Below are 26095 nucleotides of genomic sequence, written 5' to 3' on the forward strand. Positions count from 1 at the left end.
ATAACACGTTAATAAAATACTTATAGATACTAAAATAATATGATTATACTAATAAATAAAAAAAAAATAATAATAATAATAATAATAATAAAAATAATAATATATTTATATGAGTTATTTATATTTTGTTTAAAAATTTAACACACTCCTTCAACTGGCAATGTTTGTTATTTCAATGATCAGATTTACTATTAATTTTTTTTTTAAAGGAACAACACACATTCATAAACATTTCAGTAATAATGTGATTGATAATTAATTACAATTATGGTGCAATTATAATGGTAATTTAAAAAATCTGTTGCTGTTGTAATTCTAATCAAATTGTAATTGGGTTCAGATAATTGACATTGTAATTGTAATTGGCATGAAAATTCTATAAAAATTGTCAATTACAATTGAATGCAAAACTGGGGAACCATGTTATAGTTCTATGTACAGTTCTACACATCTGTAATAAACAATATTTAAAATATATTTTATATCACAAAAACTGCTGGTCTCTGTAATCGTAAATGAATTGTAATTGAAAAATGTAATTGACCCCAACCCTGGATCAGGGGTTCTCAACTGGTCTCACCCTGGGACCCACATTTTACCACCGTCAATAAATCATGACCCACTTTTTTTTTTTTTAGAATTCAACCAAACAAATTTAGTTTTTCAAAAATAGCTGCTGAAAACACACACATATAATATTTTTTAAATCTAAATCTATATCATGTACAACATGCATTTCGCAGAATGCCTGTCAAAAAAGTTTCTTTCAAATTAAGAGACAAGTCCAAATGAGAGACATTAGGTATTTATTTATTTGTTTATTTTTGACTAGCTGTCTGCGACCCAACCAGTACATGTTCAAGACCCACTTTGAGCTCCAGACCCACCAGTTGAGAATGGCGGATGTAGATTACCCAGTGTTTACCAGTTATATAAATAAAGACATTTTTCAAGCCTTTTTTCTTTATCTGCAAACCTTTTCAAAATAAAATAGTAACATGCTGACTTTGTGAAAAATAGTAAATAACACCGTTTAAATGAATCCAGTGATGTTTGGTTGAACCTGAGGAATTATTTACATTTTATTTTTATTGACAGATATTTTAACTTATTTTGAAAAACAACAGGTTTTGCCGCTGGGTGGCGCTGCTTTATATACTTGGGTTTCTTCTTCTCCGCTCTTCTCCATGTTTGAAGCAACCATTCCTTTACACAAGTGGTCGTGATGACGTAGCTCAGCCTTCTTCATCATCATCATCATCATCATCATCATCACTGTCCGTCTTACTCATACTCAGCTTCATTTCCCTCCGTAACATTTCTTCTTCTTCTAGTTTAACGGTAGTCATCATCCAGCTCTGTCCGTCCTCCATTTTACTGCTTTGTTCCTGACTCTAGCTGGTTGCCAGATATAACCGACGATTCCCCGCATGAAATATGTTGAATATCCACAGAAATGCCCCAAAAACCATCCGTTCATCATCCAAATAAAACATAAATATCACCTTTAACCAACGTTAAACTGTTTAATCACTAAGTTATTTTATAGTCACACAATCAGCGGGAAAATACTCAACCTGGCAACCACTCAACTTTTGCGCTGACGTCACAACCAACTTTTAATAAACTTTAATAACAAACCAGACAGAATTAATGTGTTTGATGGTGATAAAAGAGTGAATAAAGTAGTTACAGTCTGAAGGATTTGGTCTGTGGATGATTTCATGGATTTCAGAGATAATTTGTTGATTATGAATTAATTTATGATTAAATTATGATGGTTTGTTCTCTGAAACAATAGAAAAAGATCTAATTAATAAATATTTAATGAGCAGTGAAAGTAAAGTCACTGTAGATCACATTAAATCAACAGTTGCTTTTACTTTATTTGAAAAAAAATGTTTATTAAAAAAGAGAAATAAATTATTTAAGCAGACATTGAACCATAATGTTTTTCTTCTTCCTTTGAAAAGAAATTATATTTTAAAAGGTATTAACTTTGATTTTAGTGGAAAATATTCGGAAAATGAATTCGGAAAATGGTTTTAAAAAATGAATTCGGAAAACGGATTAATAAAAAAAAATTAAATAAGTATTCAGGTCAAATATCTGATCAAACGCTTCACATGAGTTCACTTTGACTTTATTTAATACAAAAATACAAAGATGTTTTACTTTAGGAACGTCTGGGATCTTTCCCACCGTCTGAAACAGAAACAGTTGCTACTTTAGACATCAGCACATTTAAATCATGACGTAGATTGTTTAGAGTCGTGTCACCTTTAACTGAGTGAAGATATGTGCTGCTTTGTTCAAGTCCCACTTGTTGTCCTGCAGAAACCTGCAACACACAGACAGTGTTTACCAGTGAGCTGTGACATTCATCCTAGTCTGGTAGACGTCATTAGGAGAGGACACCTACTTCAGGGACCATTCCAGGTTCATGTCTGACTTCAGGGAGAAGGTGCTGAGCATCTCCTGCTGTGGGGCAGTGAGGGTGGGCACTGGGCTGGAGGAAGGGGGCGGGGCACAAAAGCTCTGCTGATCTGCTCCGTTGTAGCCATTCTGATGAAGAGCTGATCGTTGATGATGCACAAACTGTTCAAGTATGAACGAGGACCACAGGGTTCAAAGGTTAGAGACTTTCTATGGTGTTAATATTACAGTAATATAGGTCACACCAAGGCTGTGTCCCTATAGTCCCTCCTATCTCCTTTCCTATCCACTGTCCTTTAACACCTGGAAGTGTTTAAGTGGTGGCCGTGATAAAAGAGCGTTTTCTGAGGAAAGGAGGCGTGGCCATAGGATCATTACATCACCTAGTGGAAGTGCATCTGATCATCAAAACAAACGTGATCACCTTTTCCTAACTCCTCTCCTAACACCTTTCCTTAACTCCATGACGTGTAGGCGTTTACGTCCACGGTGAAAGAGATGATGTCATGCTGGGTTTATGGCAGCTCGTTGAGGAACGTCACCACATTCAGTCGTGTGTGCTTCAGCAGATGGAAACGCATCACTAGGGCAGGTGAAAACAAGACAAACATCAGGTGTGCTCCATCATTACTAGGGTTGGGTATCGGTTACTACTCGCTACTTTTTCAACGCTTCTGGTGCAAAATCATTACTTTAAACTAACTTCAAAATCTCAAAATGCCCTTTTATTTCCAGAGTCAAATTTAACACATTTAACTCAAAATAACAAACAAATAAACTATTATTAGATAAACTTCACATCAGCGTTTCCCACACATTCATTTATTTGTGGCGGATAGTGTCACGCACCTTCTTTCAGTGCATGTGCTACGGTTAGAAATGAGGCCATTGATCAATGATCTGAGCAGCAGCAACAACGTCACGTGTATCAAGTAATGTGTGACACCGACATCTTTGTTCTTATTGGGCCCGCTTACTAGCGTTTCCATGGGAACTGGTCCCATTGTCATTCCAGGTTTCGGCACCCAACCCTAATCATTACATCAGAGTCAAAGCAGCTTCTCTGTGTGATCACATGGTCAACATTTAGCAGGAGAAATGAGACGTTCATTACAGAAAAGGCTTGAATCTAAAAATATAGTGGCTTCTATATTCTTGTACTTTGACAAGTGACGTTTTGAACACAACAGACAATTCAGCATCACACTGACTAACCTTACAAGGTGGGATAGTGGTGGGTGTGTCCACATCAAAGCCAATGGGTGGGGGGTGGTCATTTCCATCCTGATGAGGGACAATACACAGTTTAGTACAAGTTGGAAAATATCAGTTCATCTGGTGAATATCTGGTGTTATATGAAACATAACATTCTCCTTAAAAACCACTGGAACAAAACACAAACTAAACTCAAGGTACCAGAACAAATCTAATCTGTGACCTCTGAACTAATCTGGTTGGTCCGTGTGGATAAAAACAAAGTAAATGAACCAGTCAATAAATATATAGTGACTGGTACATCGTACTCAGGTCCAAAGTTGTAGAACTCATTACCACAGAACTTAAAACCATATCTGAGTTTAAAATGTTCACTTCTAGGGTTTAGTCTGAAAACAAACCAAAGTAAATAATGCTGAGTCTGTGTGAATGTACGTGTGATCGTGTGTGTATGTGTGTGATTGAAAAAGTTTTATACAAATGTTGTATTCATGTATTTTATTATTGTAAATTGTGTAAAAAGGCCCAACCAGGGACATGAGCTGTGAATTAGCATTAGCTAGAAGCTCTTTATGCGTCACATCAGCTGTAAACCTTTATTGTAATTATGTTGATTACATCGTCCCTAAAAATAAAGAAATAAATATTTGGGGGAATAAAACTACTTAATTATTTGATGATTTTACATCTTGTAAACAACTACAATGAACTGTACTTATAGCTGCTAGATGTGATCTTTTTATTTATTTATTTTTTTAATCAGATAAAGACATACTGTAGACCTCAGATTAATATATGTTAGATCACTCTAAATGTAAAAGGTTGAAATTGTTGCTTTAAAGTTAATTTCATTCATATCAGGATTTCTGAGTGGCTCGACTTGACAAACTTTCAAGCTGCAATTTCAACTTTTGTTATTATTATTAAGTCATTATTTCAAAATTCCTCTCAACTTTTAACATTTTTTTTTTTTTTTTTTTTTTTTTTTTTTTTTAAGCATGGTGGGCTTCATAACATGTGCCTGGATAAGAGACTTTCTGACCAACCGGCCCCAGACTGTGAGACTTGGACCCCACCTCTCCTCCACCCGCACACTGAGTACTGGCTCTCCACAGGGCTGCGTGCTGAGTCCCCTCCTATACTGTCTCTACACCTACGACTGCAGGCCAACCCATGAGAGCAACATCACTGTGAAATTTGCTGATGACACCACAGTGGTTGGTCTGATCTCAAGGGGGGACTAGTCAGCCTACAGAGAGGAGGTCCTGAAGCTGACAGCGTGGTGCTCTGCTAACAACCTGCAGCTTAACATCACAAAGACCAAGGAGATTGTCGTGGACTTCCAGAGGCACAGAGCAGACCCTGCCCCCCTCTACATCAACGGTGAGTGTGTGGAAAGGGTCCACACCTTCAGGTTCCTCGGTGTCCTCAACTCTGCGGACCTCTCCTGGTCAAACAACATCTCTGCGGTTACCAAGAAGACCCAACAGAGACTACATTTCCTGAGAGTCCTCAGGAAGCACAACCTGGACTCAAAACTGCTGCTGACCTTTTACCGCTCGACCATCGAGAGCCTGCTCACGTACTGTATAACTGTATGGTACGGGAGCTGCACTGAGGCAGATAGGAGGAGGCTTCAGAGGGTAATAAAAACGGCTCAAAGGATTGTTGGCTGCCCTCTCCCCTCCCTGACGGATATCTACACCTCACGCTGCCTCAACCGAGCACATAGCATCATTAAGGACAGTTCACACCCTGGTTTCCACATGTTCAACCTGTTGCCCTCTGGTAGGCGCTACAGATGTATCAAAGCTAGAACAAACAGACTCAAGAACAGTTTCTTTCCGAAAGGCATAACCACTCTGAACTCTCATATGCACTAAATCTACAATACCATACACTGTTATGCAATATTATCTGACTGGTGCAATATACTGGGCAATGTGCAATAGTTTCTATGCAATACGCTGGCACAGTATTATGTTAATACTGATATGAGTGTATGTGAACTTTTTTAAAATCTATTTATATTGTATATACATTGTTTATTCTTATGTTTGTATTTTTATGGGGAGCTCTATCTCATTACATGTTATGTAATGATAATAAAAGGCTATTCTATTCTATTCTATTCTTCAACACCCCCAGACTTAGCACGTTTTCTGGGGCAAACCCTGGGTCAGGATCCAAAAGTGGGTCACGGACAGCTGGTCAAAATAAATAAATACTTAAGTTAATGTCTCTCATGTTGGACTTGTCTTTTATTTTGAAATAAACTTTTCTTTTGATAGGCATGCTGTTAAATGCATGCTGTACAGGAAAATATATAGATTTATATTTTTAAAAATATTATACATGTGTGTTGTCGACAGTTATTTTTGAAAGATTAAATTTGGTTGGTTGAGTTCTAAAAAAAAGTGGGTCGTGATTTAATGACTGTGGCAAAATGTGGGTCCCAGGGTGAGACCAGTTGAGAACCTGGTTTACAGGATAATAGATGTAATGACTATTAATTACAGTATTGGTTATTTACAAACTTTAAATAATACAATAATAAAATAAAAAATAATAAACTGTATCTTTGTTAATATCTCTTCTGTAGTACTGAGATGTTGTTGTTTTCATGGTGCTACAGCTATTTTTCTTAAGTTATTACTAATTAATGACATTAATACTGGATATTTATGAAAACATAAATCAGATAAAGTATCTTCTTAACTATATTTGCTGTAGTAAATAGAGAGCCCTAATAAAGACTGTCCACAGGGTTATTGGTGTTATTGTTGACGCTTCCTTTGGGGGTGTGACTTTGTAGACGGTCCCTGCCCACTCCTTAGCTCATTAACATAAAGTGTGTTTTTCTGTAGTTTGTTCTCTGTGTTCCACTGAGTACACACAGGTTGTTCCACCTTTACATCGTCACATATTGATAGAGAAATGTGAGTGTGAATGAAGTGGGTCACCAGTTAAACTAGTCTCCAGTGTGTGTGTAACAGCGGATGAATGTGGTGAGTGAGTGAGTGAATGAATGGAAACACACGGAGTGTTCTAACCTCTTCCTTCACAGAGCACACATCTGAAAACTCCTCCGTTTCTTCTTCTCCGCTTTTCTCCATCTTTGGAGCAAACATTCCGTCCCACACATGGTCGGGATGACGAAGCTCCTCCAGCACAGCTTTCCTCCTGCAGCCTTCATCATCATCATCATCATCACTGTCCGTCTTACTCATACTCAGCTTCACTTCCCTCCATAATATTTGTTCCTTTTCCTCTTCTTCTTCTAGTTTAACGGTAGTCATCATCCAGCTCTGTCCGTCCTCCATTTCACTGCTTTGTTCCTGACTCTAGCTGGTTGCCAGATACAAACGACGATTCCCCGCATGAAATATGTTGAATATCCACAGAAACGTTCCAAAAACCATCCGTTCATCATACAAATAAAACATAAATATCACCTTTAACCAACGTTAAACTGTTTGATCACTAAGTTAGTTATTTTATAATCTCACAATCAGCGGGAAAATACTCAACCTGGCAACCATTTCATTTCATTTTATTGATTCTTTTTTCATGGTAATGCAACATAAAATTGGTACAACAATCCAGCAAACACAACAATAATACATTCCATGAAAAGAAGAACAGGAGTAGGATGAAGAAAAAAATCTTATAAACTCCTCCCCCATTCACAACACTCAACTGTTGTACTGACGTCACATCCAACTTTTTTTTAGCAACTTAATTGACAAACCAGTCAGAATAAATGTGTTTAATGGTGATTTAAGAGTGAATAAAGTAGTTACAGCCTGAAGGATTTGGTCTGTGGATGATTTAATGGATTTCAGAGGAAATTTGTTGAGTATAAATTAATTTATGAATAAATTATTATTGGTTTGTTCTCAGAAACAATATATATTTTAGATTAATATTGTACGAGCAGTGAAAATAAAGTCACTGTGTAGATCAAATTAAATCCACAGTTGCTTTTGCCTTGTTTAAAATAATTGTTGTTGTTGTTTTTATTATTATTATTATTATACAGATATATATATATATTTTAAGGAAATTTCATAATTAAGCAGGCATTGAACCATAATGTTTTTCCCCTTCCTTTGAAAATAAATTCTTTTTTTTACAAGTTATTAACTCTGATTTTAGTAAAAAAATATTCTGATGATATATTTGTGTTTGCTGAAAGCTAAAGAAAGTCAATTTAAACTGTTAAATAATATCTACAAATGTAATGATTTCTTACATCAAATGTTTATTAAATGAGATCCTTTATTCGTCCCACAAGAGGAAATTTGCATTTCAGTTTCATCTCCGTCCAAGAAACATGAAAACACAATCACATAAAACATGGAGGACAGGAGGTATATTTATATTTATAGTAAGACAGTTGAGCTTTGTTTTGTTTACATGTAAGTATGGTACACAAAAGATGTAACCACATTTGATATTATTTTATAAGTAATTGTTTTGATGCCACTTATTATTATTATTATTATTATTATTATTATTATTATTATTATTATTATTATTATTATTATTATTATTATTATTATTATTATTATGTACTTAGTAAAAGTAGTCCTGTATAAATACTATTGTAGAGGAGCGGAACCTTCGGCATTATAGATTGCAGTTCCCCGGTTACATTAGTGTGGACTCACTTCCTGTTTCCGCTCATACGTAATCTGGGAAAAGACGAGTGTGAATCGTGGTTCCTACTCTAACACTCTACATGTACTTTACAGGTTAGTGCTTGGTTTAAAACAACTGTTAATGAAAGCTTTAGGCTTTCATTACTTATAAGTCACTTTGTTTTGATAAGTTGTGCAACTTGTGATGTCAGTTTTATAGACTTTAACAGCGGTAGAGCCGAGCCGCCTCGCCACGGTAGTCTCGCGATATTTAGTGCAATTCCCGCTATAGTTAAAGGTATTGTGGACGATGTTTAACATTCTCTCCACATTTAGAAAAAAAAAAAAACACGCCTACGTGTGCGGGAGAGCGTGCACGAGCCCCGTTTTGCTCGTGCACAGCTCTGTTTACAAGTTGGTGTGGACATCGGTCATACAAGCTTACCTTACAAAAGAAGATTTGCACTTTTCCCACTATGTCAGACTCTCCACCGGTAAATGAAAATCTATTTTCAAAGGACCCGGTGCGCACCGGGCACGAGCACGTACGACGGCCTTTAGTAAACATGATTGACAGTTAGGAGGACCAATAGTCTTGATGATCCACCCGGAAGCTAAACATCGTCTACAATACCTTTAATATATATAGCTAGAGGCACCGAAGGGTAACTGAATTTTGCACTATTTACATGGAAACCTATAGCACATTAAAGCTGCAGTATGTGTCAATTTCTGTTGTTACAATAAGTCATCTGGAAATGTAATAAGCAGTTGTTACATATGGTTTTGGATAACAAAAGATGAGTGAACATGGAATTGCACTTTATTTTGATTTAATTAATCATTGTTTGTACTGGATATTGAAAGCACTGAACTGTATTATTGTTAATGAGCTTCAAAGAGAGAATTATTATACGCAATCTGGGAAAAGGCGATTGTGCAGCGTGGTTCCTACTCTTATACTCTACATGTACTTTACAGACATTCTCTTTGTTAACGTGGACACCGTGCCAGCCGGGGCCCGTAACATAAGCACACAAATATGGTACAGATTTCATTACAGGATTACATTTTTGGTCTGCATTGTGGTTTTCAGATTAAGTTTGTTATAAAGTAAAGTTTTATTTTTGTACAACTACATTTTTCATTCACAAAAGTTTATTTTTTATTTTTTTATTATTATTTATTCAGTTCATTTTCGACATGGTTGCATTGACAGAAATTCTGCTACGTACGAAACCCTGACCCCAAAGTAGATATTTAAAGCTGGTTTCACATTTTCTAAATGAGTTAAACATGTTTTTAACTCATTAAGTTAGTGGTCAAAAGTTTTAATTACAGTTTTCCCAATTCTTAATATAATTTACATAATGTACAAATATAAAGTGCCAAAAAATACAAATATAATATAAAGACAGGGATACAAAGTGGTGGATTGAGCGGTGCTGTTCCAATCTACTCCCTGACAAAAAAATTAATCATTCCTGTGGCACACACACACACAGCCTACTCAAAGGGTAAACAAATAAATAAATAACAAAATTTTTTTAACTAAAATTTGCTAAATAAAAATCATTCTTATCTCCAAATTCGATGAATCGATTAAATCGATTTTTTGTCCAGCCATAGCTAGAGGCACAGGAGAGTAACTGAGTTTTGCACTATTTACATAGAAACCTATAGCACATTAAAGCTGCAGTATGTGTAAATTTCTGGTATTACAATCAGTCATCTGGAAATGTAATAAGCAGTAATTACATATGGTTTTGGATAACAAAAGATGAATAAATATAGAATTGCATTCTATTTTGACTTAATTTGTCATTGTTTGTACTGGACATTGAAATGTATTGTAAATGAGCGTCAAAGAAAATTAATATACACAATCTGGTAAAAGACAAGAGTGCTGTGTGGTTCCTACTCTTACACTCTACATGTACTTTCCAGTGTTTTGCAGACATTCTCTTTGTTAACGTGGTCACCGACCGGGACTCGTAACATAGGCAGGACCCTAAAAGCTCATCCTGTACATTGCTTTGGGTAAAGACTTATCTTTTAATATAACCCTTAGTAAGATAATGTACTTTCATGTGATTAACTGAATTTATAATGTTCATGTTTTTTAAAAAATATTTGAACAGATATGGACAAATCAACACAAAGGGGAAAAAACACAAGATTTATTAATTGTAAGATTATTATACGTTAATATTACCTTGTTCTGATTACATTTTCCTGCATGGTGAAACACATTTATTAGCTCTTATTAGGGGTGGGCGATATGGGAAAAACATCATATCACGATTTTTTATTTGTAAAATCACGATCACGATTTTTTAAAATTCAAATCATGAAGACTATTTTAAAGTTATTTACTAATAAAACAAATCAATTCACCTACTTAAAACTGTCGCCCTAAATGGGAAAAAATGAATAAAAGATCATTTAAGACACGGTCATTTTCTAATAATTTAAAAAAATGTATGTAAGTTATTTATCAACGGGTTCCAAGTACAATTAACATCAAACAAAAAGGGTGACAAGTTATTTTAGTCTCAGTCTTTTTACTTTGTTTAACTAAAGTGGTGTAGCATTAGCATCACTTGCTACATAACAAGGCATCATATCAGTCTAGTGATTTGTTTGTTATTGAGTAACACACTCAAAATAATGTTTTTAATGGCCATGTACAGTTTTAAGGACAGTACAAGGAATTTGTCTTGGTAATTGGTGCACGAAACAAACAACCAAAAAAAAAAACAAAACAAAGAACAACCCAGCAACAATAATAATAATAATTAAAGCCGCGAGCGGCGTCATAGGTTCCGATGAAGCGGCCGGGGGCGGTAACCCACGGTCACGTATACCACTGTTTTGGGAATTGGCCTGAGCAAATTTGGTGTAAATTGGTGTAAAAACAACTGAGATATTGCATTTACCAAGAAATGGCGAAAGATTTTACTGTCATGATAGGCCCCTCCCACTTTTCACAGCCTGCTCTATTTGCCATAGCAATGTGCTTCCATCTAATAAGATTCATCCTACAGTGTTTTGAAGTGAACACGACATATCGTCTGTCCGCTACAGCTGCTCGTGTAGGACGACCACAGAAGCGGCGCCCTCTGAGAACGCAAGGCATTATGGGTAAATTGGTTATGGAGTTTTGTTTATGGCTGGACAGTCGTCGTGTGTATCAAATATGAAGCAGTTTGAATTTAGCATTCTAGAGTTATAAGCTTTTTCCTATTATAGCGTGCTGATGGTGAAGGATTCTCCTGTGTCATGATAGGCCCCTCCCACTTTTGAGTTTTCGGGCATTTTTAGGGGGTCGAATTAGCGATCAAAGGCGGACGGGGTATAATAATAATAATAATTAAAGCCGCGAGCGGCGTCATAGGTTCCGATGAAGCGGCCGGGGGCGGTAACCCACGGTCACGTATACCACTGTTGGGGATTTGGGAATTGGCCTGGAGTTCTAAGCGTTTTCGTATAACGGCGTACTTATCGCGAAGGATTTTCCTGTGTCATGATAGGCCCCTCCCACTTTTCACAGCCTGCTCTATTTGCCATAGCAATGTGCTTCCATCTAATAAGATTCATCCTACAGTGTTTTGAAGTCAACACGATATGTCGTCTTGCCGCTAGAGCTGCTGGCGTAGGACGGCCCAAGAAGCGGCGCCCTCTGAGAGCGCAAGGCATTGTGGGTGTGTTTGGTAATCGTTTGTTGTTTGGGGCTGTACGGTAGGGCTGGGCGATATATCGAATATACTCGATATATCGCAGCTTGTAGTCTGTGTGGTGTTGAAAATGACCATACCGTTAAACTCGCGGACTTTTTTTTTTTTTTTTTTGATTTTTTTTTTTTTTTGAAATGTCATTGTAACCCACGTCATAAAGAAATGTATTATATTTATATTATTTAATTATATTATATTTAGCAGAAATAAATTTATTATAACATCTACTCTTCAGTTATTTATATACAATATTATTTCACCGCACTAATAGACTGCACTGACGTCACTCATCCACACGCACACACGCCAGCCAATCACAGACCAGTATCCTAGTATAAACAGGAAGCATGAGATACGGGAGGAGAAGGCTTGAATACGGGAAACGATCAAGCAGCAGCTGAAAACGCAGCATATGAACGGTAGCACGCGCACCCGGTGCTCAGCAGACAGCACTTTACTAACTGTGCAGACCAGCGGTTGTGCCTTGCACCTGACAAAAGGAGCGATCGGCAGCAGAACGGAGGACTTTGTATAGGCAACTCAGATTGCATCGACCAAGTTTTTTAAACCCCCCATGGATCTAAAGATGGTGAACTACCCACGGAGATGACGTAGTGGACGGTGAACTGCAGGTCTACCAGAGCGGTAGGACCGCCGCACCGATCCTCTTACCAGGAGCGCATGAACTTCAATCCTACCAGGGTGGTAGGATCAACTTTATTTAATTAGGTTCTCTTCCAGTGGACCAACCCAATGAACTTCAGTCCTACCAGGGTGTTAGGACTGACTTCATTTTTCGTTTGAGTGGAACTATTTTTTTTCCCCAGGCTGTGACGCCTTATGAACTGAGCTAAATCCCAGCGGGTGAACTGGAGTCTGTTTTGAGACCACTTTTGTTTATTATTATTTTCTGTAATATAATAAATCCATGGTACTTATTTTCTATAAACAACAAATTGTCTGTCTATTCTCTGCACATCTTAGTAATCATTCCCAACTCACACTTGAACCTAGAAACTAATCTCAGAGAAAAAATTTATTAACCAACAGTAAATGTACAATTGGCTACATCATCTTAATGACAACATGCACAAAAGGGCACTATTTGTTTTAAAATATTGTAGTGGCATTATGTACAAAAAGTGCACTTTAATTTTGTGTTTTGAAATGCCATGTGAGTTGCATCCTGCACTAATGTCTTGTTTTGAAATGTCTCTGTGACAATTTTGCACAGAACGTGCACTTTCTGTTGACAATTTTATGTTTGAGCCACTCACTGTTTAATAAATACAGTTATGTCAACTTTGACTTAGTTGTGATATCCCCTTTTTTGCATGAAAGTTTAAAATTGGCATATATTAATGCAGTATGATCAAGAATGTTTTAATGTAGACATATAGAATCATCATACTGGTGTGATTTTGTGCATCAAAGTGTTAATTCAAGGGTAATGCAAAATATCGAGATATATATCGTGTATCGTGACATGGCCTAAAAATATCGCGGTATTTATAAAAGGCCATATCGCCCAGCCCTACTGTACGGTCATCATGTGTATCAAATATGAAGCACTTTGAACTTTGCATTCTGGAGTTGTAAGCGTTTTCGTAAAACGGCGTAGTTATGGTGAAGGATTTTCCTGTGTCATGATAGGCCCCTCCCACTGGCCATGATGGGTAATTTGGTCATCGAGCGTTGTTTATGGATGGACAATCATCGTGTGTATCAAATATGAAGCAGTTTGAACTTTGCATTGGAGCGTTATAAGCATTTTCCTATTACAGCGTGTTGATGGCGAAGAATTTTGCAGTGACATTTTAGGCCCCTCCCACTGACCATGGTCTCTTGTTTCTTCAATAGCAATTTGCTCCCCTCTGTGTAGGTTCATCCTACAGTGTTTTGAAGTCAACACAACATATCGACTGTCCGCTACAGCTGCTCGTGTAGGACGACCACAGAAGCGGCGCCCTCTGAGAACGCAAGGCATTGTGGGTAAATTGGTTCTCGAGTTTTGTTTATGGCTGTACGGTCATCATGTGTATCAAATATGAAGCAGTGTGAACTTTGCACTCTAGAGTTATAAGCGTTTTCTTATAACGGCGTAGTTATGGCGAGGGATTTTCGTGTGTGATTATAGGCCCCTCCCACTGGCCATGATGGTTAATTTGGTCATCGAGCGTTGTTCATGGATGGACAATCATCGTGTGTATCAAATATGAAGCAGTTTGAACTTTGCACTCTAGAGTTATAAGCGTTTCTTTATAACGGCGTAGTTATGGCGAGGGATTTTCGTGTGTGATTATAGGCCCCTCCCACTGGCCATGATGGGTAATTTGGTCATCGAGCGTTGTTTATGGATGGACAATCATCGTGTGTATCAAATATGAAGCAGTTTGAACTTTGCATTGAAGCGTTATAAGCATTTTCCTATTATAGCGTGCTGATGGCGAAGGATTCTCCCGTGTCATTATAGGCCCCTCCCACTGATCACAGCCTGTATTTTCTTCCATAGCAATTTGCTACCCTCTGTGTAGGTTCATCCTACAGTGTTTTGAAGTCAACACGACATATCGTCTGTCCGCTACAGCTGCTCGTGTAGGACGACCACAGAAGCGGCGCCCTCTGAGAACGCAAGGCATTATGGGTAAATTGGTGCTCGAGTTTTGTTTATGGCTGTACGGTCATCATGTGTATCAAATATGAAGCAGTTTGAACTTTGCATTCTAGAGTTATAAGCTTTTTCCTAGAACGGCGTCCTGTAAACACAAGGCATGATGGGAAATGTTTCAAAGCAGTCATGACCAAGCTTGGGCACATGTCCTTTGTGTGAAATTTGAAGCTGATTGAAGTTTGTGTGTCAGAGTTATGGAGATTTGGAATTTTTTGCGTGCTAACGAAAATTAGCATTGCATTTTTGTGGTGGCGCCACGACCAAACCGTGACAGATACGAAAATTCTTTCGATAACTTTTCATCTTCAATGGGTCCTATGTGGTGTTGCCAAGTTTTAAGCGAATCGGATGAATCCCCTCAGACTAGATAGCGCAGATGCGTTTCGAGGGCGAAACGCCATTTTTGACCTTTGACCCAAGATGGCTGACTTCCTGTTTGGTTTTGGGCGGGGTCACAATGTAACTTTTTGCTCATTCTGGGGCGAAGACTACATGTGGCGATTTTCGTGCAAATCGGTCAGACCTGGCGGTCGTGTGGTTCCATCGTTTGTTTTGGCGGCGAAAACGCACGCATAGCGTGCGTTTTCTGTCCGTTTTTTTTCACGCCACCAAATTATCACATTTTTCGCCAGGCCTGAGGTGCGTGCAAATTTCGGTGAGTTTTCGGGCATTTTTAGGGGGTCGAATTAGAGATCAAAGGCGGGCGGGGTATAATAATAATAATAATAGGAAATAAAAGCGAAAACAATAGGTTCCTCTGTCCCATTCTGGGACATCGGAACCTAATTTAAAGCCGCGAGCGGCGTCATAGGTTCCGATGAAGCGGCCGGGGGCGGTAACCCACGGTCACGTATACCACTGTTTTGGGAATTGGCCTGAGCAAATTTGGTGTAAATTGGTGTAAAAACAACTGAGATATTGCATTTACCAAGAAATGGCGAAAGATTTTCCTGTCATGATAGGCCCCTCCCACTTTTCACAGCCTGTTCTATTTGCCATAGCAATGTGCTTCCATCTAAAAAGATTCATCCTACAGTGTTTTCAAGTCAACACGACATATCGTCTGTCCGCTACAGCTGCTCGTGTAGGACGACCACAGAAGCGGCGCACTCTGAGAACGCAAGGCATTATGGGTAAATTGGTTATGGAGTTTTGTTTATGGATGGACAGTCGTCGTGTGTATCAAATATGAAGCAGTTTGAATTTAGCATTCTGGAGTTATAAGCTTTTTCCTATTACAGCGTGCTGATGGCGAAGGATTCTCCTGTGTCATGATAGGCCCCTCCCACTTTTCACAGCCTGCTCTATTTGCCATAGCAATGTGCTTCCATCTAATAAGATTCATCCTACAGTGTTTTGAAGTCAACACGACATATCGTCTGTCCGCTACAGCTGCTCGTGTAGGACGACCACAGAAGCGGCGCCCTCTGAGAACGCAAGGCATTGTGGGTAAATTGGTTATCGTTTGTTGTTTAGCTGTGGACAGTGATCGTTTGTATCAAATATGAAGCAGTTTGAACTTTGCACTCTAGAGTTATAAGCGTTTTCGTATAATGGTGTAGTTATGGCGAGGGATTTTCATGTGTCATTATAGGCCCCTCCCACTGGCCATGATGGGTAATTTGGTCATCGAGCGTTGTTTATGGATGGACAATCATCGTGTGTATCAAATATGAAGCAGTTTGAACTTTGCATTGAAGCGTTATAAGCATTTTCCTATTATAGCGTGCTGATGGCGAAGGATTCTCCCGTGTCGTTATAGGCCCCTCCCACTGATCACAGCCTTTTTTTTCTTCCATAGCAATTTGCTCCCCTCTGTGTAGGTTCATCCTACAGTGTTTTGAAGTCAACACGACATATCGTCTGTCCACTACAGCTGCTCGTGTAGGACGACTACAGAAGCGGCGCCCTCTGAGAACGCAAGGCATTGTGGGTAAATTGGTTATCGTTTGTTGTTTAGCTCTGGACAGTGATCGTGTGTATCAAATATGAAGCACTTTGAACTTTGCATTCTGGAGTTGCAAGCGTTTTCGTATAACGGCGTAGTTATGGCGAGGGATTTTCCTGTGTCATGATAGGCCCCTCCCACTTTTCACAGCCTGCTCTATTTGCCATAGAAATGTGCTTCCATCTAATAAGATTCATCCTACAGTGTTTTGAAGTCAACACGACATATCGTCTGTCCGCTACAGCTGCTCGTGTTGGACGACCACAGAAGCGGCGCCCTCTGAGAACGCAAGGCATTGTGGGTAAATTGGTTATCGTTTGTTGTTTAGCTCTGGACAGTGATCGTGTGTATCAAATATGAAGCAGTTTGAACTTTGCACTCTAGAGTTATAAGCGTTTTCGTATAACGGCGTAGTTATGGCGAGGGATTTTCTTGTGTCATTATAGGCCCCTCCCACTGGCCATGATGGGTAATTTGGTCATCGAGCGTTGTTCATGGATGGACAATCATCGTGTGTATCAAATATGAAGCAGTTTGAACTTTGCATTCTAGAGTTATAAGCGTTTTCTTATAACGGCGTAGTTATGGCGAGGGATTTTCGTGTGTCATTATAGGCCCCTCCCACTGGCCATGATGGGTAATTTGGTCATCGAGCGTTGTTCATGGATGGACAATCATTGTGTGTATCAAATATGAAGCAGTTTGAACTTTGCATTCTAGAGTTATAAGCGTTTTTGTATAACGGCGTAGTTATGGCGAGGGATTTTCGTGTGTCATTATAGGCCCCTCCCACTGGCCATGATGGGTAATTTGGTCATCGAGCGTTGTTTATGGATGGACAATCATCGTGTGTATCAAATATGAAGCAGTTTGAACTTTGCATTGAAGCGTTATAAGCATTTTCCTATTATAGCGTGCTGATGGCGAAGGATTCTCCCGTGTCATTATAGGCCCCTCCTACTGCTCACAGCCTGTTTTTTCTTCCATAGCAATTTGCTCCCCTCTGTGTAGGTTCATCCGACAGTGTTTTGAAGTCAACACGACATATCGTCTGTCCGCTACAGATGCTCGTGTTGGACGACCACAAAAGCGGAGCCCTCTGAGAACGCAAGGCATTATGGGTAAATTGGTTCTCGAGATTTATTTAGGGCTGTACGGTCATCATGTGTATCAAATATGAAGCAGTTTGAACTTTGCATTCTAGAGTTATAAGCTGTTTCCTAGAACGGTGTCCTGTAAATGCTAACCGTGTACATGACCTTAAATGACACCGTTCGAAAACACAAGGCATGATGGGAAATGTTTCAAAGCAGTCATGACCAAGCTTGGGCACATGTCCTTTGTGTGAAATTTGAAGCTGATCGAAGTTTGTGTGTCAGAGTTATGGAGATTTGGAATTTTTTGCGTGCTAACTAAAATTAGCATTGCATTTTTGTGGCGGCGCCACGACCAAACCGTGACAGATACGAAAATTCTTTCGATAACTTTCCATCTTCAATGGGTCCTATGTGGTGTTGCCAAGTTTTAAGCGAATCGGATGAATCCCCTCAGACTAGATAGCGCAGATGCGTTTCGAGGGCGAAACGCCATTTTTGACTTTTGACCCAAGATGGCTGACTTCCTGTTTGGTTTTGGGCGGGGTCACAATGTAACTTTTTGCTCATTCTGGGGCGAAGACTACATGTGGCGATTTTCGTGCAAATCGGTCAGACCTGGCGGTCGTGGGGTTCCATCGTTTGTTTTGGCGGCGAAAACGCACGCATAGCGTGCGTTTTCTGTCCGTTTTTTTTCACGCCACCAAATTATCAAATTTTTCGCCAGGCCTGGGGTGCGTGCAAATTTCGGTGAGTTTTCGGGCATTTTTAGGGGGTCGAATTAGCGATCAAAGGCGGGCGGGGTATAATAATAATAATAATAGGAAATAAAAGCGAAAACAATAGGTTCCTCTGTCCCATTCTGTGACATCGGAACCTAATAATAGGAAATAAAAGCGAAAACAATAGGTTCCTCTGTCCCATTCTGGGACATCGGACCCTAATAATGATAGATATAAAGGATGAGGGATAAATAAAGGATAGATGGAGAATAAAGGATAAATAGGATAAATATAAATATATAAATCCTACTTTAAACAGTGTTTAAACGCCTCATTTCACACAGTTTATACAATCATATCCTTTATAAGATAAAACGTTACTGCTTTGGTTACATTAGGCCTGGGTGATATTACGGAGCGTATTTCTGACCTGTTTAAGCACTTAATAATTCTTTGGTGTCTGTAATGCTGACATGCTGACTAGTAGTGGTGCAACGGATCAAAAAACGAACGGTTCTGATCGTATCATGGTTTTGATTCACGGATCGGATCATTTTTCTGATCAGCAGAAAAAAAAGAAAAAGACCAGACGAATAACTTTACTCTCCATTTATTTAGTAGAACACTTAGTGCAACATTTCTCTGTTCATTAAATACAAACAACATTTAACTTGAGGTGTCAATCCAATGCTTAAATAACATTTTTAATCATATAAAGTGTAATATAAGGCATGATACATCATCCTTTAAACAGGTAATTACCTGTAATTACTATACACATAAGTGTATGGAGAAAAAAAAAAGCAAGTTATGACGCCGTCTTTTTTAAACATGGAGAGTGAATTAAAAACTAGTCTATGTCCACATCATCAAAAAAAGCAGATCTGAGTTTATAATTTAAATTTCCTACAATAGTCAAGGATGGCCATCTGGACTAGAGCTAATATTTATTTAATAAGAGCTTTAAAAGACATGGATGGAGACATGACGACATTCATACAGACTTATTACGCACACAGAACTGTTCCTTTCTCTGCCTCCCTCTGTGTGTGTCTCTCTCTCTTCAACTCTCACACAATCACACACAGATACACAGCCAGGAGTGTGAACCACACATGCGTGGGTACGCTCGCTCTGTCATGCACACACGCACATGCACGGACGTCGCAAATGGAACAGGCTTCATCGAGGCATTACTAATAATGATTTAAAAAAAAAAAAATGATTTCTTCCATCAACCAATCCGCAGACCACGTGCGTGCCGAACCATGGAGAGCGATCCGTGCCGATCATGGATCAATGATGATCCGTTGCACCACCACTGACTAGCAAATGGTGTGATTTGGCAGAGAAAAACCTTTGGATGTGCTGTGTATTGACCACAGACGGCACCGCAAGGGTTAAAATGTGAACTACAGATGGTTCTACAATCTCCGTGATTTGGGAGATCGTCATGTTTTAATCCTTAACTACGGTGGCTGGGAAGTGTCAGGTGAATGCATTTACAGAAACGAACACAAATGCAAACATGTCACAACACGAATGCAAACCGGCCACAACGGAAGTGTTTCTGACGGACCGGTTTCGATGTCTTCTTCTTGTTCTTCTCTGTTCTGGTGGGTTAAAAACATCCGCCAGAAACGTGTCCGTCTGTAATACCGGTCCGTCGGAAGCACTTCCGTTGTGGCCATTTTGCATTCGTGTTGTGACCTTTTTGCATTTGTGTTCATTTCTTTAAATGCATTCACCTCACACTTCCCAGCCACCGGATTTCCAAAACTATAAGTTCCTGGACAGGAGTCCAAAGTAATATTTATCCATCATATTGGCTCTCATTATGATGAAATCACTTTTTATCAATAATTTACATTTTTTTAAAAACAGAACATCTTTCTGTGTCTTTTTAAGAGATATACAGTATTTGTTGTGTGGATGGGAAGTAGCAGGTTATAGACCAGAAATGAGGGTATTTTATATTGACTGTTTTCTGTTTCCATCTTAACATATAATGTCTATGTTTCCACAGGAGAATCAACAGAAGTGTAAATGACATGGATGGCAGCACTGCACAACAACAGGTCAGTGTAGCTGCTCTCCACCTATTTTAACAACTGTACTGGCTGCACAACATGCTATATTAGCCAATCATACACAATAATGCTTTGGTCATTTTTTAATCCTTCACTTTCATAAAAACACAATCCTAATATCACACAGTGGTAAATGAAGTAAAATACACTTAATATGATGCTACTGATGACTTTTGTGTGTCTTGTTGCTGAAATGTGATATAAATAACCTTGTCTTACGTTGCCTAAATATAAATCCTTCATTTAAAACCTGACTCACTGATCATGTGACAGTACATTTATCTCCCTGGTCCAGTATAAGAATTCATATCAACAGTCAGACGACAACTATAATGTAACAGTAATGATTTCATCTCCTTCCTAAAATCACCAGTTCTACAGATCAGTAAATGAACAATTATCAGTTGTATAATGATCCATGCATGCTTTAGAAAAGAAGGTACCACATACAATCATCACCATCAATCTATGATCAGCTGAATCTATACACATGATCAGTGTGAGTGAGTGAGTGATGTCAGTGTTTCTAAGGTGAGTGTGATATGATGAGTGAGTGAGTGAAGGACAATTGTTATTTGTTCATCTGTCTTTGTGAGTGGATCATTTCTCAATGACTGGTGTTGAAATCATTGATGTCTCATGTTATTTTATTTTTCTATTGAGATCATAACCAGAGCATTGAGGCCATTTTATGTCATTATATTCCTACGGAAATATTTGATCATCTTTAAAGTTAAGAAGCTCATCAACATGCTGATGAATAGTTAACTTATAACTAGCGTACCGTAGTTTAATGAGATTTGCAAAATGTTTGAATGTTTTAGTGTCAATATTAAGTTTTCAAACAGTGGCTAAAATAACAGGTTATTTATTTTATATCATTTTAAAAGACGTAACAAAAATGTTTTAAATAACAGCAAAGCATAACAACAGGTTACATGTTTTTTTATTTTTATTTTGCAGAAATTCTGTACTTGAATTAACTTAACAGTAGCATAACTTAACATCTGCATTGTTTCACCTCATGAATTAAATTCAGAGGGTCCAGCTCTGATAGTGGGGTCTCCTAACCCTCTTCCCCTGGTCAGGGGTCTGTAACCTTTACTCTACAAGGAACCATTTAACCTCATCTCACCTGGATTAAAGTCCTCCTGGAGCCATAAATACCTTCTCTATGAAGACAATACAGTGTATAACGTTATATACAGTTATAATTATATAGAATAATGTTTGATTTAATTTGATTTGATTTTTTTTTTATTGATCTTGTAAATAGAAACCTAAGAACTGCCTAAAATAAAATAAATCAACATCAAGAAATAAAACAGTATCTTTCATCTTCAAATTCTTACACATCTCAGTTTACATGAACATAGGGCTCGGCCATTTTGCCTAAAAAAATTTTTTTGTTTCGATTTGATTTTCAATATTTTTTTAATGCATTTTAAAATGACTGCAGACATCAGATTTATTGTCAAAAGTGCAACTTTATTTCTGTGATTGTCCTCAAGAGTTAAAATGCATAGAATAATCTCAAAATAAAAGTAAATAAGGCTGTTATTCAACAATTTCAAACTTTAATCCAGGTTTAAGCAAAAGTGCAACAACAACTTCACAGTAGCTTAAATTTTCTGATTAAGAAATCATATAACTACATATTCTATAACATTACAGTTAAAAAAATAATAAACTCTTCCCTTATCATCTCAGCATAGTGTGAATAAAAAATTGAACATGCCTGTGGCACACACACACATAGCCTACTCAATGGGTAAACAAATCTAAACAAAGAGGAGGCGGGCTCGCATCGGAACGCGAAAAAGTCCAAAAAAAAAACTATGGTGGGAAAAAAATAATTAAAAAAATATATATAAATAATAATTGAAACTCAAATTTTCTAATTAAAAATTGTTTTTATCTACAAATTTGATTAATCGATTAAATCGTTTTTTTTGCCCAGCCCTAGTCTGTAGGTGTTGCAGGAGGTGAAGTCGGAAAGTGCTGAGTCATTGCACAACTTGATTTATTTTAGTTTAACAAATTGTTATGTCATGATTTTATTTGTCATTAATCATTAATAGCCTCTGTAAAAAATAACTATTTATTTCAATAGTTTTTTTTAAAGCTATAAGGATCCATTGCATAGAGTCAAAGAGCCACATTAGGCTCCAGAGCCACAGGTTGCAGACCCCTGTCCTGAGAGAACCACAGCTGAACATCTGGCCTGGCTTTTACTTCATCACTCGAGCTGTTGGTAAAAGCAAAGTCAAATCAAAGACCCGCCCACAGTAAAATAACATGTCAGCCTTTTTGTTTGATGTTAATCGTACTTGGAACCAGTTTGATAAGTTGCTTACATACAATTTAAATGATCTTTTATTCCTTCTTTTCCATTTAGGTCGATGATTTTAAGTAAGTTTGTTTTATTAATAAATCGCTTTAAAATGGTCTAAATTATTTGAATGAAAAAAAACTGAGATAAAATTGTGATTGTGATTTTCAAAGAAAAAATCATGATATGATATTTTTCCCATATCGCCCACTCCTATGCTCAGGTCATGTTCACAGTGGTCGGTTGGCATGCAGATATCTTGCAGTGAAGAAGAGATGCTATGCTAGCGGACAGAGCTCATAGAAAAACGTGACTTTTACAGATATTCACGTAATATTACCGATATTTTTTGGTGCTAAAGGGGTAAGGAATCATTTATGAACATGTTTAAAAGTAGAAGGCGGCCAGAAAGAAAGTATTAGCAGATTACGCCCGCCGCCAACTCTTCTGGATAGCAAATTTAAATTTTCACAGTATCGACGTGAATCATGATACCTATGAATCAATTTTTAACTGCCTTACGATTAATCGTTACATCCTTAATGAAATTAAATTATTAATGTCAATATTCAAATTTTTACTAATGCACCAAGATAAAGCTGTAGTTTCTATTATTTACATCATTAGTTTTAATGAGAATGTTTTCCATATCCAAGTAAAATTGATACTGCTTGATATCCTTAAATCAATCAAAAGTGAATCGAGAATCGTGAATCAATTCGAATCGGGCACTTGTTATTCTAATCAATACCCAGCCCTAATGATACTGATACCGTTGCTATTTTTATCACACCACAGTATTACCATATTACTGCCCATGCCTAGTGTGTGTGTGGAGTGAATTTCTCCCTGACGCGGTGTCAGTTTGGCCTGAAACTTTTTTTAACAGCTTCCACATAGTGGTGTAACAATACATCGATCCACATCAATTAATTAATTAACGATTCATTTACATTGATGCACAATGAAGACATGGATAAACATCGTCATCTTTAAGATACACCTTTATTTTGAAATAAACATACGTCCCTGCCACTATTTCCTGGTTGGAAATAGACTGTAGCTCCGGTGTTAGCCCCGCCCCATCGTGACCAATAAATGAATGATGAACCTTTTCCATCAGTGTTTTATGGTTTGGTTTAGATCTTAACTTGTCATGTGGCAGTAGATTAATGCCCTACATTACCTACATGACATGTGACCTTTCATCTACAATAGTTTAAAGTAGGGACGTTACATTCTGATATAGATATCTGATACTAGTCCAATATTAGCAAAAAACTATTATCACATTATATAGGCCTACATCTAAAATGTGTGATATAAACACTCTGATCTAATCAGTTCATTCCAATTCCGCTCCAGCTTTTCTAATTAATAGGTCAGTTTTTTTCTTTTCTTTTTTCCTCAACGTTGCAGAATCGGTAAAGTTAAACTGTTTCCACTGAAGACCTTCATTTTCCTCCACATCATGTGATCTCTGAACAAACTGACAGTTTTAGTCAATTTCAAAGTGATGACACTGCAAAGGATAGATGAATATTTCTAGATCCTTCATGTTCATTCTGTCTCTTCCATCCTTCAGATGGAGCTGATTCCATGCTGATGTTACAGGTGAATGGAGGATTGTGGAACCACTCAGCCGTGACAGCAAACATGGACTCCTCAGAAAAGGTGAGAAATGAGTGGAACAAAACCAGTGAATGTAGAACCAGTGAAAGACACCATTATGGGTGTACTCATACTGCCAGCTCAGGCTGTTCCAAGCTCACAGCAGGAATCCCCCCTCCCTGTCCCTTTTCTGGTACTGTACAAGGGACGTGATCACCAGCTCAACTCGGTTCCCACAGAGAAACTCGTCATCTCGTTCATTTACGACACACATGGCATTACGTCATCATTAAGCGACTCTGTTCATACCTGTCAAGTTTTGGATTTGAAAATAAGGGAATTTTTCTGGCGTCCACTACGAGCCGTCCCACCCGCCCAACCGAGCTCCAGTATTTTATTTATTTTTTTCCAGAAAAAAAGATATATAATACAAAATAAATACTAATGAATAAAAAAATAAAAGTAAACAAAAACGTATGTCAAAAATAAAGTAAGATACAATTAAAAGGTAGATATAAATTGTAGTGACAGTGATTATTCTGACTGCTCATTTTTAATTATTTATGTCATATAAAAATGTATGAGAACAACATTAATGTCACAGTCATCATATTTCCCCTCAGGGATCAATGGTTTACTGAATCTGATCAGGTTTATTGTTTAGGTTTATTTAAATTAAGTTTATCAAAACTTAATTTAAATGGTCCTGATGACATCATTCTAGACCATAATGATTACACAAAAACAAATGGAGGCAAGGATGCATCAGTTATTTCACCACTAGGGGTCAGAATATTTGACAGTATCAGAAGTTATCATTAATCTACGATGTTTCAGACTCTACAATCCCTGGTATTGATGGTCTAGTACACACATTATCAGTGCTCCCCAGAACATTTCCCCATAAAAAAACATTCCTTGCCTCACGGTGACAGCGTTTCATGTTGATTCTGTCCATTTCTGCGTTTAACCGTTTTCATTGGTCCATTCCGTGATTTATAGTTCCCTATTGGTGTTCAGCTGCAGCTGAGGGGAGGGGCTTCACGTGTGTCTGTTTATGTCTGTAGCAGCGAATGTCGTTGTCGTTGTTGTCAATTGAAACAGGTGAGGGGGGAAAAAACTAGAGATGAACCATAGATATATTAAGAGATGGACATGGTGCTGTTAGTATCGATACCTTTGTGAGAAAGTATAGTATCCGATACTAACTTTTTGGTATTAACACTTTATTTAGTTTTTTGACAACACTATTCTTAGCAGTGGGAAAGTTCTTGATGATATATCTCTGCTAATCACGTCCGTAACGTGCATACAGCTCTGAGCACAGATATATAGAAGGTAGATGAACCACTCCTCATGAAAAAACAATGTTCAGCTCCATCCACAGTATGAAAAAAATGATTGAACCATGAAAAAAACACATTTAAAATAAATACACAAATGAGGGGAGGGGGGTGCAAGAAAAGCCCCCAGATCTATAGAGCACTGGAGGAAACCCTGACCCACCAGTTGAGAATTACTGCTCTAAACAACTGACAGTCTGTAGTAGGTCTCCATCTACTACATCAAATATATTAACAAAACATATTTTTTTG

General features: G+C 37.8%; 1 protein-coding gene and 1 long non-coding RNA gene across 7 annotated transcripts in view; one reads left to right on the plus strand and one right to left on the minus strand.

Annotated features, from left to right (window-relative positions):
- LOC114460023 (nuclear RNA export factor 1-like) overlaps positions 1-26095 on the plus strand; it is a 102595-nt gene that overhangs the window by 48957 nt on the left and 27543 nt on the right. For 2 of the 3 annotated variants that reach the window (XR_003673508.1, XR_003673509.1), the window contains exons 1-2: positions 8337-8409; positions 20494-20545. The exons of the other annotated variant lie outside the window; for it this stretch is intronic. The gene's annotated coding sequence lies outside the window, so the exon portion shown is untranslated. Of the gene's footprint in view, positions 1-8336; positions 8410-20493; positions 20546-26095 lie in introns of those variants that run through there. 3 annotated transcript variants of the gene reach the window in all.
- On the minus strand, positions 2147-6720 carry LOC114460026 (uncharacterized). Of its 4 annotated transcripts, XR_003673517.1 has the most exons (5): positions 6706-6720; positions 3652-3720; positions 2423-3019; positions 2281-2341; positions 2147-2205 (listed from the first exon to the last, which is right to left on the minus strand). It is a non-coding gene; the product is annotated as an uncharacterized LOC114460026 (long non-coding RNA). The 4 variants fall into 4 exon arrangements; XR_003673516.1 differs by lacking the exon at positions 6706-6720 and having other exon boundaries at positions 3652-3869; XR_003673515.1 differs by lacking the exon at positions 6706-6720 and having other exon boundaries at positions 3414-3869.

The sequence above is a fragment of the Gouania willdenowi genome, unplaced genomic scaffold (assembly GCF_900634775.1).
Source record: "Gouania willdenowi unplaced genomic scaffold, fGouWil2.1 scaffold_376_arrow_ctg1, whole genome shotgun sequence".
Taxonomy (NCBI): Eukaryota; Metazoa; Chordata; class Actinopteri; order Blenniiformes; family Gobiesocidae; genus Gouania; species Gouania willdenowi.